Raw genomic sequence first — 14,216 nt, forward strand, 5'->3', positions numbered from 1 at the left:
TCAGTGTGCTGCAGCAGTCAAAAAAGCAAATAGAATGTTAGGAATTATTAGGAAGGGAATGGTTAATAGAACGGAAAATGTCATAATGCCTCTGTATCGCTCCATGGTGAGACCGCACCTTGAATACTGTGTACAATTCTGGTCGCCGCATCTCAAAAAAGATATAGTTGCGATGGAGAAGGTACAGAGAAGGGCAACCAAAATGATAAAGGGGATGGAACAGCTTCCCTATGAGGAAAGGCTGAAGAGATTAGGGCTTTTCAGCTTGGAGAAGAGACGGCTGAGGGGGGATATGATAGAGGTCTTTAAGATCATGAGAGGTCTAGAACGAGTAGATGTGACTTGGTTATTTTCACTTTCGAATAATAGAAGGACTAGGGGGCACTCCATGAAGTTAGCAAGTAACACATTTAAGACTAATCGGAGAAAATTCTTTTTCACTCAACGCACAATAAAGCTCTGGAATTTGTTGCCAGAGGATGTGGTTAGTGCAGTTAGTGTAGCTGTGTTCAAAAAAGGTTTGGATAAGTTCTTGGAGGAGAAGTCCATTAATGGCTATTAATCAATTATACTTAGGGAATAGCCACTGCTATTAATTGCATCCGTAGCATGGGTTCTTCTTAGTGTTTGGGTAATTGCCAGGTTCTTGTGGCCTGGTTTTTGGCCTCTGTTGGAAACAGGATGCTGGGCTTGATGGACCCTTGGTCTGTCCCAGTATGGCAATTTCTTATGTTTTTATGTTCTTATGACCACCATCCTGCTTGTCCTAGGTAGGAGAAAGTGCAGTTGCTTACCTGTAACAGGTGTTCTAGGACAGCAGGATGTTAGTCTTCAAGAAATCCGCCCGCCACCCAGCGGAGTTGGATTTCATCGGTGTTATTTTATTTTTGGGAATTATATGATACGAGACTGAAGAGGGACCCTGCATGGATAGTGGCATGCTGGGCATGCTCACTGTGCCAGTCAAATTTCTAGAAACTTTGACAGAAGGTTTCTGTGCCGGGCTCCATCTGATTATGTCACCCATGTGTGAGGACTAACATCCTGCTGTCCTAGGAGAATACCTGTTTCAGGTAAGCAACTCTGCTTTCTTTTAGTGTCTTTATTGTTGTTTTAAAGTTCCCTGACTCATTTTCTGACAAAGGTTATGTATTGTCTTAGGCCAGTTGTGCTCTACTTACTGTATCTGACTGCTTGGATGTTTGTAACTCTCCCCTACCACCCACCCCCCAGCTGCTGTGAGTTGTATATTGCTCTATCTGTCTAACACTGGTTACAGGAATCTTCCTCAGTTCTCCGTTCCTTCTCCTTATGCTCTTGTCACAAATCAGTGTCCTGCTGTGCAGGAGAATGCACAGATTGGTAAGAATCTGAGAGGGGTTCTGTTGCATGGCTCTTGGCACTGGGCTGAGTGTTAATTTTGCATAGATCACCTTTTAAAGTCCTTACCAACTTGAGCTGGATTTGATGACCTAAAATTAAAAGGCTCTATAGCACTGTGAAAATTCCTTTCAGCTTTGATGGAGTACAAAGAACAGTGACACTGATGTGGCAAGCTTGCTGTAACATCAGAGTTCTGGAAATTACCAACTTTTTCCACTAAGGGGCACTGTGGTCTTAAGATTTGTTTCCTGAGCAAAATTCAGATTCAGGGAACTTTATTGGCATGAGAGTTTGAGTTTGTTAAAGTAGTACACAAAGAGGTTAAAAAGAGAAAAAAAAACCACGAGTGCCGATAGCAATAAAATAAAATGACGGTACAGAAAGCATAACAGCAAAGGCAATTCCCAGATTTTGCTGCTCTCTCTATAGTCCATGATCAGATATTTCTGTTTCCAGTTTGTGATCACTTCTCCCACACTTGGTGAGGTTCTTTCTATGTTCATGTGCGTATCGCGGTGGCTATAATGTAGGTTCTGTCTAGGGATCTTTTATTTATTTAACACATTTTTCAGTATGCTCAAAGCAGTGCAAACAAATCAAATAACAGTAAAACAATTAAAAGGTCATATTGAGTAAGCTGGTAAGTGGTAAAGTTATCTGGGTAAATGTTTATTGTTGAATTTGTATTCTGCCTTTACAGTATTAGCTCAAAGCAGATGACATTCACAGTCTAAAGCAAAAATGAACCTAAGTCAAAAATACAAATTCTATAAAAAATCTAAATAGTAAAAAAATGCAATCTAACAATAAATAAATATTGCAGCATTATAGAATAGTAAGTTATGCACAGGGGATCTCTGAAGGATTGTAGACATAGGCAGACAAGGTAGGTCATATGTAAACCGGTATGATTTGCATTTTAATGTAAGAATGTCGGTATAGAAAAATTATAAATAAATAAATAAATAGTCTTTTTCTGAGTTTCTATGCTTGTTAATACATGATAATCCAAAAAATACCTGGTGGAATTTATTATAAAATACACATCCCCCTTAATTTTTCTATTAATATTTTAATATTAAAATATATTTTCCTTGGGTCTCATGCTCAGAAACAGCTGTTTGGGCCCAGATGGCCATTTGGGCAAGAGGAGAGCAGATGAAAGTCGTGGAAAAATGAGTTTGAAATATACATAGAAACATAGAAATGACGGCAGAAGAAGACCAATGCCCATCCAGTCTGCCCAGCAAGCTTTCACACTTTCTCTCTCTCTCTCTCATGCTTATCTGTTACTCTTGGCTCTTAGTAACCTTTTGGTTCTATTTCCCTTCCACCCTCACCATTAATGTAGAGAGCAGTGCTGGAACTGCTTCTAAGTGAAGTATCTAGTTTAATTGGTTAGGGGTAGTAACTGCTGCAATAAGCAAGCTACTCCCACTATATATATAGTATATATATAATATAGCCCTGATGCTGCAGGTTTATAGCAGCAAAACATGGCCATGTCGGCATTTTAAGTGACAATATTGCTGCTTTATTGGATTTTAAATAGAAAACTTTTTCTAAGCATGAGACCCAAGCATTATTGAGCATTGTTGAAAGATAAACAATTATTGCATATAAATAATGTTTTTGAAGAATAAAACAAGAATCTCGTGAAAGGATTTTTTTTGTCCCATGATGGTAGCTTGAGTGCAAGCTTAAGGCTAGAACTGCAGACATTTAGGGGCGGAGCCAAGATGGCCGCGTGAGAGAACTCTGCTCCTCGCTGCTATCTCCCTGAGATTTTCCTATTGCTGCTGTTTTGCTGGTTTCCTTATTTCAGCAATGCCGCACAAGAGGAAGGGCAGGTTAGGGTTTTTCCGTCCAAACCTAACCTTCCCGTGGACCAGCGATCCATCTGCGAGTATGTGCTTCCCACTATGGAGTTGTGAGGGCTTCTAGCCCCGCCGGTGAAACAGAGAGAGGAGCTCTGTTTTCACCTGGGGAGATATCCTTGTGCCCTCCTGACCCACGAGTCTTTACCAAGGTGTTCATGTCTACCCCTATCTGGACGACTGGTTAATCAGGGCTCCAACTCAGCAAGCTGCGTGGTTGTCCCACGATTTAACTCTACACACTCTAATTTCGCTAGGATTTCTAGTCAATTACGAGAAATCTTGTTTAGTCCCATCTCAAAACTTGTCGTTCATTGGAGCAGACTTGAACACCTTGCAGGCAAAAGCTTTTCTGCCTCAACAACGAGCGTTAACTCTTCGTGTCTCTCGCTCACCAGTTGCAGTCTCAACATGCTGCACCAGCTCACCAATTCCTCATCCTTCTGGGTCACATGGTGTCCTCAGTCCATGTCACACCAATGGCCCGCTTGGCCATGAGACTCATGCACTGGACTCTCAGGTCACAATGGATTCAAGCTATTCAGCCTCTGTCAACCATTGTTCACATAACCGACTCACTCCGTCTGTCTCTCGCCTGGTGGAAGAATCAAAGCAATCTCCTCCAGGGCTTGCCCTTTCAAGTTCCAAATCCTCAAGCCATTCTCACCACCGACACTTCCAACCTCGGGTGGGGAGCCCTCTGCAGACACAAGAGTCTTGGTCTCCAGTGGAAGCCAAACACCAAATAAATTTCCTGGAACTTCGAGCAACGCGATATGCTCTCAGGGCTTTTCAGGATCGCCTATCAAATCAAGTCATCCTGATTCAGACGGACAACCAGATGGCCATGTGGTACATCAACAAACAGGGAGGCACAGGCTCCTTCCTTCTGTGTCAGGAAGCTGTGCAGATATGGGTGGAAGCCCTCTCCCATTCGATGTACCTCAGGGCCACCTACCTGCCGGGAGTGGACAATGTGTTGGCAGACAGGCTGAGTCGCGTCTTCCAACCACACGAGTGGTCTCTCAACCCCTCGGTAGCGAACTCAAATCTTTCAACAATGGGGATATCCCCAGACGGACCTCTTTGTGTCCCCTCAGAACCACGTTGTGGACAAATACTGCTCCCTCATTCGCAGCAAACACTCTCAGCCCAGAGATGCATTCTCCCTCTCTTGGGCAACCGGTCTGCTTTACGCATTCCCTCCACTTCCTCTTCTCTCGAAGACTCTCGTGAAGCTACGTCAGGACAAGGGAACCATGATCCTGATAGCACCTCACTGGCCATGCCAAGTGTGGTTTCCAATACTGCATGAGCTCTCCATCCGCAGGCACATTCCCTTGGGAAAGGACCTGTTTCTGATCACTCCTAACAACGAGTGCCTGCGTCATCCCAACCTTCAAGCTTTGCCCCTGATGGCATGGATGTTGAAAGGTTAATCCTTCAACCTCTTAACCTTTCAGACCCAGTTTCCCATGTCTTGATTGCTTCACAGAAGTCTTCCACGAGAAAATCTTACTCTTATAATGGAAAAGGTTCACATCATGGTGCGCTTCTCAGTCCCTTGATCCCTTTTCCTGTCCAATCCCAAAGTTTTTGGACTATCTCTGGCATCTGTCAGGGTCAGGTCTAAAGACCTCTTCCATCAGAATGTATGTCAGTGCGGTAGCCATCTTCCATAAACGTGTTGGGGATATCCCTATATCAGTACAACCCCTCGTAACATGTTTTTTGAAGGGCTTGCGCCACATCAAGCCACTTTTATGTCCTCCGGCCCCGTCTTGGGACCTTAACCTGGTTCTCGGTCGGCTCATGAAACCACCATTCGAGCCTCTTCACTCCTGTGACCTAAAATATCTCACATGGAAAGTGATTTTCCTTTTGGCTGTCACGTCAGCTCGCAGGGTTAGTGAGTTACAGGCCCTAGTTACCTATCCGCCTCACACAAAAATCCTGCAGGACCGGGCGGTACTCAGCACTCACCCTAAGTTCTTGCTTAAGATAATATCGGAGTTTCACATTAATCAATCCATTATACTACCTATCTTCTTTCCCAGGCCTCATTCCAATCCAGGGAAACAGGCTCTGGATTCCCTTGACTGTAAACGGGCTCTAGCTTTTTATCTAGACCGTACAGTTACCCACAGAAAGAGCATTCAGTTATTTGTCTCTTTCCACCCCAACAAATTAGGGCAACCTGTGGGTAAGCAGACTCTCTCCTCCTGTTTGGCGGACTGCATATCTTTTTGCTATCAGCAAGCAGGCATTCCTTTTGAAGACCGTGTTAAAGCACACTCTATGAGGGCCATGGTGACTTCAGTAGCACACCTACGATCGGTGCCGCTTCCTGACATTTGCAGGGCTGCCACCTGGAGTTCTCTCCATACCTTCGCAGCCCACTATTGCTTGGACAAAGCCGCAAGACAAGATTCCATCTTCGGCCAGTCTGTCCTGCGTAACCTGTTTCCAATGAGATGTACCAACACCCTTCCGCCTGCCCAGTGGGGTTCAGGATGCCCTCTATCAAATTCCACCCCAGTGTTGTGCCTGTTGCACGCCGTTGGGTACATTTGGTGCATGTTTGGCATCCTCAGCTCAGTACTCACCCATATGTGAGGACTACCATCCTGCTTGTCCTGTGAGAAAGCAAATGTTGCTTACCTGTAACAGGTGTTCTCACTGGACAGCAGGATGGTAGTCCTCACGAAACCTGCCCGCCGCTCCGCGGTGTTGGGTTCGTAACGTTTAGTTATTTTATTTTTCGGCACTGCCTGTAGCTTTCAAATAAGTCTGAGGGGAGGACCCCTGCTGGCTGCAGGGTTGGTGCCATGCTGGGCATACCCAGTAGGGGCCAGTCAAAGTTCTGGAAACTTTGACAGAAGTTTTCCGTGATTGGGTCCATCCTGATGATGTAACCCATATGTGAGGACTAACATCCTGCTGTCCTGTGAGAACACCTGTTGCAGGTAAGCAACATTTGCTTTCTTATTAATGACATTCAGGATGCAATAGTCTATGTATGGCCTGAGAGATCCGTGCGTCTTTGTGGCGAAGAGACCAGCCCCTATTAGGCAAGAGGTAGGACAGATAGATCCGAGTTCCAGGTTCTCCTGAAGATATGTTGTGGTGGGACGGTGGCAGGACATCAGCATTAGGGTTGGATAGTAGTCCAAGGTGCCCATAGATGCACAGAAATCAATATTCAAAAGCCATTTAGACAGATAACTAAAACTAATTGTTCTAAATTGCAAATGTTTGGATATTCAGCTCTTATCTGACTAAGTTATAGCCGGATAAAAAAATAATGGGGGGGGGGGGTGTTCTGGGGCACTCCCAGACTTAAGAACATGCCATACTGGGTCAGACCAAGGGTCCATCAAGCCCAGCATCCTGATTCCAACAGTGGCCAATCCAGGCCATAAGAACCTGGCAAATACCCCAAAACTAAGTCTATTCCATGTTACTGTTGCTAGTAATAGCAGTGGCTATTTTCTAAGTCAACTTAATAGCAGGTAATGGACTTCTCCTCCAAGAACTTATCCAATCATTTTTTAAACACAGCTATACTAACTGCACTAACCACATCCTCTGGCAACAAATTCCAGAGTTTAATTGTGCATTGAGTGAAAAAGAACTTTCTCCGATTAGTTTTAAATGTGCCACATGCTAACTTCATGGAGTGTCTCTAGTCTTTCTGTTATCTGAAAGAGTAAATAACCAAGTCACATTTACCTGTTCTAGACCTCTCATGATTTTCAACACCTCTATCATATTCTCCCCTCAGCCGTCTCTTCTCCAAGCTGAAAAGTCCTACCTCTTTAGTCTTTCCTCATAGGGGAGCTGTTCCATTCCCCTAATCATTTTGGTCGCCCTTCTCTCTCCAGTGCAGCTATATCTTTCTTGAGATGCAGTGACCAGCTCTTACTACTCAGGATCAGGGCAGGTTGCGACAATCTAACCTCCATGCCCTCTCGTTCACATCTTAGATGTTGGGAGGCTGGTCCTGCAATCCCTCAACCTCTTACAGAATGTTTCTCATGTCCTTGAAGCTTCCAGAAAGCCTTCCCAGAGGTTTAACCTGTTTTATGAGCAAAGGGCCCTAGACTCTTTTTCCGGCTTAACACAAAAACTGCTTGATTAACTTCTACATCTCTCAGATGCTGGTCTCAAGACCAACTCAGTTAAGGTTCATCTTAGTGAGATTGGCACATATCACCATTGTTTAGAAGGTAAGTCTATTTCTGTACAGCTTATAACTGTACGTTTTATGTGGTGTATTCTTCATTTGAAGACTCCCTTAAAGCTTCAGTAAGCTCTAGGCCTTTGTGACTTATCCACCTTACACTAAGATTTTCATATAGTGTGTTCTCACAGGACAAGCAGGATGGTTGTCCTCACAAATGGGTGACATCGAGGATGGAGCCCACCACGGAAAACTTCTGTCAAAGTTTAAACAGAACTTTGACTGGCCCCTACTGGGCATGCCCAGTAAGGCACTGACCCTGCAGCCAGCAGGGGTCTCCCTTCAGTCTTCTTTTTTCCGCGCAGCAGTTGCCACGCGGTGAAAGGAGCTCTCTTACCACGTTCCTGACAGGAATTCGGTTTTTTTCTTTCCGAAGAAAATTTGCCCCTCAGGGGTCTCCCTTCGACAAATTTTTGTCACCTCCGCGAAAGCTGGTAAGTTTTTTGCCGTTTTTCATCGACTGCCGTCGATTTTGGCCCTAGAGGCCTGTTGGCACTTACCAATCCCGCGGCTAAATTTGGCCCTAGGCCATGGCGACGGGGTTCCGTCGTTGTCCGGATTGCACCCGGACTATGTCAATCACAGATCCCCATCGGGTCTGTGTTCTATGTTTGGGAAGTGAGCATGATGTCCTGACTTGCACTAAATGTGCCCTAATGACACCTAAGGGTCGTAAAGCCAGGATGGAGAAGATGGGGCTCCTCTTCCATGCACCCACCCCAACGCCATCGATAGCATCGACGTCATCGGAACCGGCACCGTCGAAGTTGCACCACCATCGTCAACCCTCCGGTGACCGTCCTCCACCGATGACTTCTCGGCCGTCGACTCCTGTCCCCTCCCCGGATGGGCGAGGAGATCGGAAGGATAAGCATCGCCATCGACGGCACAAGTCTCGGCCCGTCGAGGATCCACAACCATCGACCTCTGAACAGGCCGAGCCACCGACGAAAAAGCCTCGGTCAGACCTGGCACCGTCCACGTCTCGTTCGCAGGCACCGAGGAAACCCTCACCCTCCCGGGGTGCGGGGGCCGTGATCCCACCGGTTACGGTGGTACTTCCGGCCCTGCCTCAGCCTCCCTCTCCCGTCGAGCCGGGTATGGTTACCCCTGGTCTCCGGGCAGAACTGGACCGGCTGGTCCAGGAGGCCATCGAGAATGCGATGCGAAGATTCCAGCCTCCACCGGTACCGCCTCCGGCACCGATTCCGGCACCGCCTCAGGCACCGACCTCAGCACCGACTCTGCCACCGAGGAGGGAACCGACCACCGAGCCTCTAGTGGAAGCGTTGGCACCGATACTAAATCGTATGGAGGCACTCATGCGCGCCCTTCCATCGGTGATTCCAGTAGCACCGACTACACCATCATCTCCGGAAGGACATTCATCGACAGGAGAAACACCGTTCCGGATTCCCCCGTCCGGTGTCGTTCCATCGGTGCCTTCACATACCTTTCCACCGATTTATCCTTCGGCTCCATCGATTCCAAGATCGGCACCGATTCCATCGGTACCCCCGAAGCCCTCGATGCCGTTCACAGTTCCGCTTGCAGCACCGATTCCATCGATGCCTTTGGATCCTCTACCAGGTCCTTCAGGACTGCAAGCCCTACATGATCCTTATGATACCTGGGGTGATGATACATCTTCAGATACAGATTTACCATCCCCACCATCTCCTACAGAGAGTAGAAAACGATCTCCTCCTGAAGATCTCTCCTTTATAAATTTTGTAAAGGAGATGTCAGAAATTGTGCCTTTTCAGCTGCAATCTGAGACCGATGACAGGCACCAAATGATGGAGCTGCTCCAATTTCTGGATGCCCCAAAAATCATCGCTTCCATCCCCATTCACCAGGTATTTCTGGATCTTTTAAAGAAAAACTGGGAATCACCTTCATCTGTGTCACCAGTTAATAAAAAAGCTGACTCAACATACCTCGTTCAGTCAGCACCAGGATTTCAGAAGTCTCAACTGGATCATCGCTCTGTTGTAGTTGAGTCTGCGCAAAAGAAGGCCAAGCGCCTAAAACCACACTCTTCCACTCCCCCTATCAAGGACAACAAATTCCTTGATAGTGTGGGCAGGAAAGTGTATCATGGGGCTATGTTGATATCTCGCATAGCTTCATACCAACTTTATATGACTCAATACAACAGAGCTATCCTTAAACAGATGCAGGACTACGCTGACACATTACCGGACCAATACCAGCCACAGCTTCAAGCCCTCCTTCACAAAGGATTTGAAGCTGGGAAGCACGAGATCAGAACGGCCTACGATATCTTCGATGCTTCCACGAAAGTCTCAGCTACTGCCATCTCAGCCAGACGTTGGGCTTGGTTAAAATCATCCAACCTTCGCCCAGAGGTCCAGGATCGTCTAGCCGATTTACCCTGCTTGGGGGACAATCTGTTCGGAGAACAGATTCAACAGATTGTGGCGGAATTGAAGGATCACCACGAGACGTTGAAACAACTTTCGTCTGTTCCATCTGAAGTATCCTCCAAACCACCACCTAAGAAGGACTCTAAAAAGTCATTCTTTCGGCCACGTCGTTATTACCCTCCGTCGACTAGGCCTCGTCCGGCTCGATCCTCCACCAGACCTCAGCTACGCCAACCTCGGAAACAAAGACCTGCTGTAGCCCCACCTCCCGGGCCTGCGGCAGGCCTTTGACTTCCCGATACGGAGCACATGCCATATCCCACTCCCCCACATCCCTGTAGGGGGTCGTCTGTGCCACTTTTTGCAGCATTGGATACGGATTACCTCAGACCAGTGGGTGCTGGCAATTATCGCACAGGGTTACCACCTCAATTTCATAACTCTTCCGACAGACTCCCCGCCTCTTCAAGCATGGAGTCTATCCAGCCACTTGACTCAATTACAACAGGAAGTATCCCTTCTTTTGCAATCAAATGCTATAGAACCTGTCCCTCCCTCTCAACGAGGCAAGGGATTTTACTCCAGGTACTTCCTAATTCCAAAAAAGTCAGGAGGGCTACGTCCAATTTTGGACCTTCGGGCCCTCAACAAGTACCTTCAAAAAGAAAAGTTCAAGATGGTAACCCTGGGCACGTTACTCCCTCTGCTGCAAAGAGGGGATTGGCTATGCTCCCTCGACCTCAAGGAAGCTTATACCCATATTGCGATAACACAATCCCATCGCAAATATCTGCGGTTTCTAGTAGGCCGCGACCATTATCAATACCGAGTACTACCTTTCGGTCTGGCATCTGCTCCACGAGTCTTCACCAAATGCCTCGTAGTTGTAGCAGCATTCCTCAGGAAGGAAGGTGTCCACGTATACCCCTATCTGGACGATTGGCTAATCAGGGCCTCCACCCCTCAGATTGCCCGGTCCTCCCTACAATTGACAATCAACACACTCCTTTCCTTAGGGTTTCTTGTCAATTACGAGAAATCTTGCTTCGTCCCATCTCAAACCTTATCTTTCATTGGGGCAGACTTGGACACCTTACAGGCAAAGGCCTACCTTCCGCTTCAACGAGTCCAAACTCTCATGTCCCTAGCTCACCAGCTCCAGTCTCAAGATACGGCCACGTCTCGCCAGTTCCTCATTCTCCTAGGACACATGGCATCCTCGGTTCAAGTCACTCCCATGACCCGACTAGCCATGAGAGTAACACAATGGACTCTACGACACCAATGGATTCAAGCTTTTCAGCCTCTGTCCTCCATAGTCACAGTCACACAAGCGCTGCGCCTATCCTTAACCTGGTGGACGACTCAGGTCAACCTCCTTCAGGGCTTACCCTTTCTTCCACCAGATCCGCAAGTAATCCTAACCACCGACGCTTCTCACATCGGTTGGGGAGCCCATGTGGACGACTTTCAAACCCAAGGGTTATGGTCCAAAGAGGAAGCCGAACACCAGATCAATTTCCTGGAACTTCGAGCAATCCGCTATGCGCTCCGCACTTTCAAAGATCATCTCTTTCATCAGATAATCTTAATCCAGACGGACAACCAAGTGGCCATGTGGTACATAAACAAGCAGGGAGGCACAGGCTCCTTCCTTCTGTGTCAGGAAGCTGCGCAAATCTGGGCGGAAGCCCTCTCCCACTCCATGTACCTCAGGGCCACTTACCTGCCGGGAGTAGACAATGTATTGGCAGACCGGCTGAGCCGTGTCTTCCGACCGCACGAGTGGTCACTCGATCCTCTGATAGCGACCTCTCTGTTTCACAAGTGGGGTTCTCCCCGCATAGACCTCTTTGCGTCCCCTCAGAACCACAAAGTGGACGATTACTGCTCTCTCATTCGGAGCCAGCACTCTCGACCGAGGGATGCATTCTCCCTCAAGTGGACAACCGGTCTGCTCTACGCATTCCCTCCACTTCCTCTTGTGTCAAAGACTCTCGTGAAGCTACGCCAGGACGGAGGAACCATGATCCTGATAGCACCTTACTGGCCACGCCAAGTATGGTTTCCAATACTCCAGGATCTCTCCATCCGCAGGCACATTCCTCTGGGAAAGGACCCGCATCTGCTCACTCAAAACGACGGATGCCTCCTCCATCCCAACCTCCAAGCCTTGTCCCTGACGGCATGGATGTTGAAAGGTTAGTCCTTCAGCCTTTCAACCTTTCAGATTCCGTTTCTCGAGTCCTGATAGCTTCACGAAAGCCTTCCACAAGAAAGTCTTACTCATACAAATGGAAAAGGTACACATCATGGTGCACTTCTCAGTCCCTTGATCCCCTTTCCTGTCCAATCTCCAAATTCTTGGACTATTTATGGCATCTCTCTGAATCAGGTCTTAAAACCTCTTCCATTAGGATGCATGTCAGTGCGGTAGCCGCCTTCCATAAAGGTGTACAGGGTGTCCCTATTTCAGTACAACCCCTAGTAACACGTTTTCTTAAAGGCTTGCTCCATCTGAAGCCACCCTTACGGCCTCCGGCCCCATCCTGGGACCTTAATCTGGTTCTTGGTCGTCTAATGAAACCTCCTTTCGAACCTCTGCACTCCTGTGAGTTAAAGTATCTCACATGGAAAGTGTTATTCCTTTTGGCTATCACTTCAGCTCGCAGGGTTAGTGAATTACAGGCCCTAGTTACCTATCCGCCTTACACTAAGCTCCTGCAGGACCGGGCGGTACTCCGCACTCACCCTAAATTTTTACCTAAGGTAGTTTCTGAGTTTCATATTAATCAATCCATCATACTACCTATCTTTTTTCCCAGGCCCCACTCCAACTCTGGAGAACAGACCCTGCATACCCTAGACTGTAAACGGGCTCTAGCCTTTTACCTAGACCGTACAGTTTCTCACAGGAAGAGCACTCAATTATTCGTCTCTTTCCATCCTAACAAGTTAGGACAACCTGTGGGTAAGCAGGCTCTTTCCTCCTGGTTGGCGGACTGCATTGCTTTCTGCTATGAGCAAGCGGGCATCCCTTTTCAAGACCGTGTCAAAGCACACTCTGTGAGGGCCATGGCTACGTCAGTGGCACACCTTCGATCGGTGCCGCTTCCTGACATCTGCAAGGCTGCAACCTGGAGTTCTCTCCATACCTTTGCAGCCCACTATTGTTTGGACAAAGCTGGAAGACAGGACTCCATCTTCGGACAATCTGTCTTGCGTAACCTTTTTCCAACGTGATGTACCAACACCCTTCCACCTTCCCGGTAGGGTGCGGATGCCCTTTACCAAATTCCACCCCAGTTGTAGTGCCTGTTGCACGTCGTTGGGTGCATTTGGTGCAAGTCAGGACATCCTCAGCTCGGTACTCACCCATTTGTGAGGACAACCATCCTGCTTGTCCTGTGAGAAAGCAAATGTTGCTTACCTGATGTGACAGGTGTTCTCACAGGACAGCAGGATGTTAGTCCTCACGAAACCCGCCCGCCACCCCGCGGTGTTGGGTTTGTTTTGTTTTTACTTTCTAGGCACTGCCTGTAGCTTTGAACATCAGACTGAAGGGAGACCCCTGCTGGCTGCAGGGTCAGTGCCTTACTGGGCATGCCCAGTAGGGGCCAGTCAAAGTTCTGTTTAAACTTTGACAGAAGTTTTCCGTGGTGGGCTCCATCCTCGATGTCACCCATTTGTGAGGACTAACATCCTGCTGTCCTGTGAGAACACCTGTCACATCAGGTAAGCAACATTTGCTATCTTGATTACACAAGCTAAGTTCCTTCCTAAGTTGGTGTTGGACTTACATCTTAACCAATCGTCGGTCCAACATTTTTTCCCAGGCCTCATACTCACAAAGGTGAACAAGCCCTGCACAGTTTGGACTTCAAGAGAGCCTTAGCCTTCTATCTGGAGTTGGGTCTCCTCTTCGTGGGCTTTTCTTAGAATTCTGTATTGTAAGACTAAAGGGATCCCGCATGGATGTGTGGTATGCTGCATGCCCGAGTATGCTCAGGAGGTTCAGTCAAATTTGTAAAAACTTTTGCCATAAGTCTTCCATTCTGGGCTCCATCGAATGAAATTACCCATGTGTGGGGACTGACATCCTTCTGCTTTCCCCCTTTAGGTTTTTTGTGTCTCCTTTATTGTAAGAAGGCTTTATTTCCTGTTTTTATTGTATAGATGGATAGGAGCATACCTGTATCTTGCCCTATTCATGTTGGAGTAATGTAATATTCTCTACTTCAGACATACAGAATATGGATGGATAAGGGAATACCTTTGCTTTGCTCTATAGGTCACAAAATTGCTGCAAGAAACTGGTAGCTG

The 14,216-nt window shown here is 47.3% G+C and overlaps 1 protein-coding gene across 2 annotated transcripts in view; it reads left to right on the top strand.

Moving 5' to 3' along the window:
- AGAP3 (ArfGAP with GTPase domain, ankyrin repeat and PH domain 3) overlaps positions 1-14,216 on the top strand; it is a 1,011,227-nt gene that overhangs the window by 403,918 nt on the left and 593,093 nt on the right. The window lies entirely within an intron of this gene.

The sequence above is a fragment of the Rhinatrema bivittatum genome, chromosome 2, assembly GCF_901001135.1.
Source record: "Rhinatrema bivittatum chromosome 2, aRhiBiv1.1, whole genome shotgun sequence".
NCBI lineage: Eukaryota > Metazoa > Chordata > Amphibia > Gymnophiona > Rhinatrematidae > Rhinatrema > Rhinatrema bivittatum.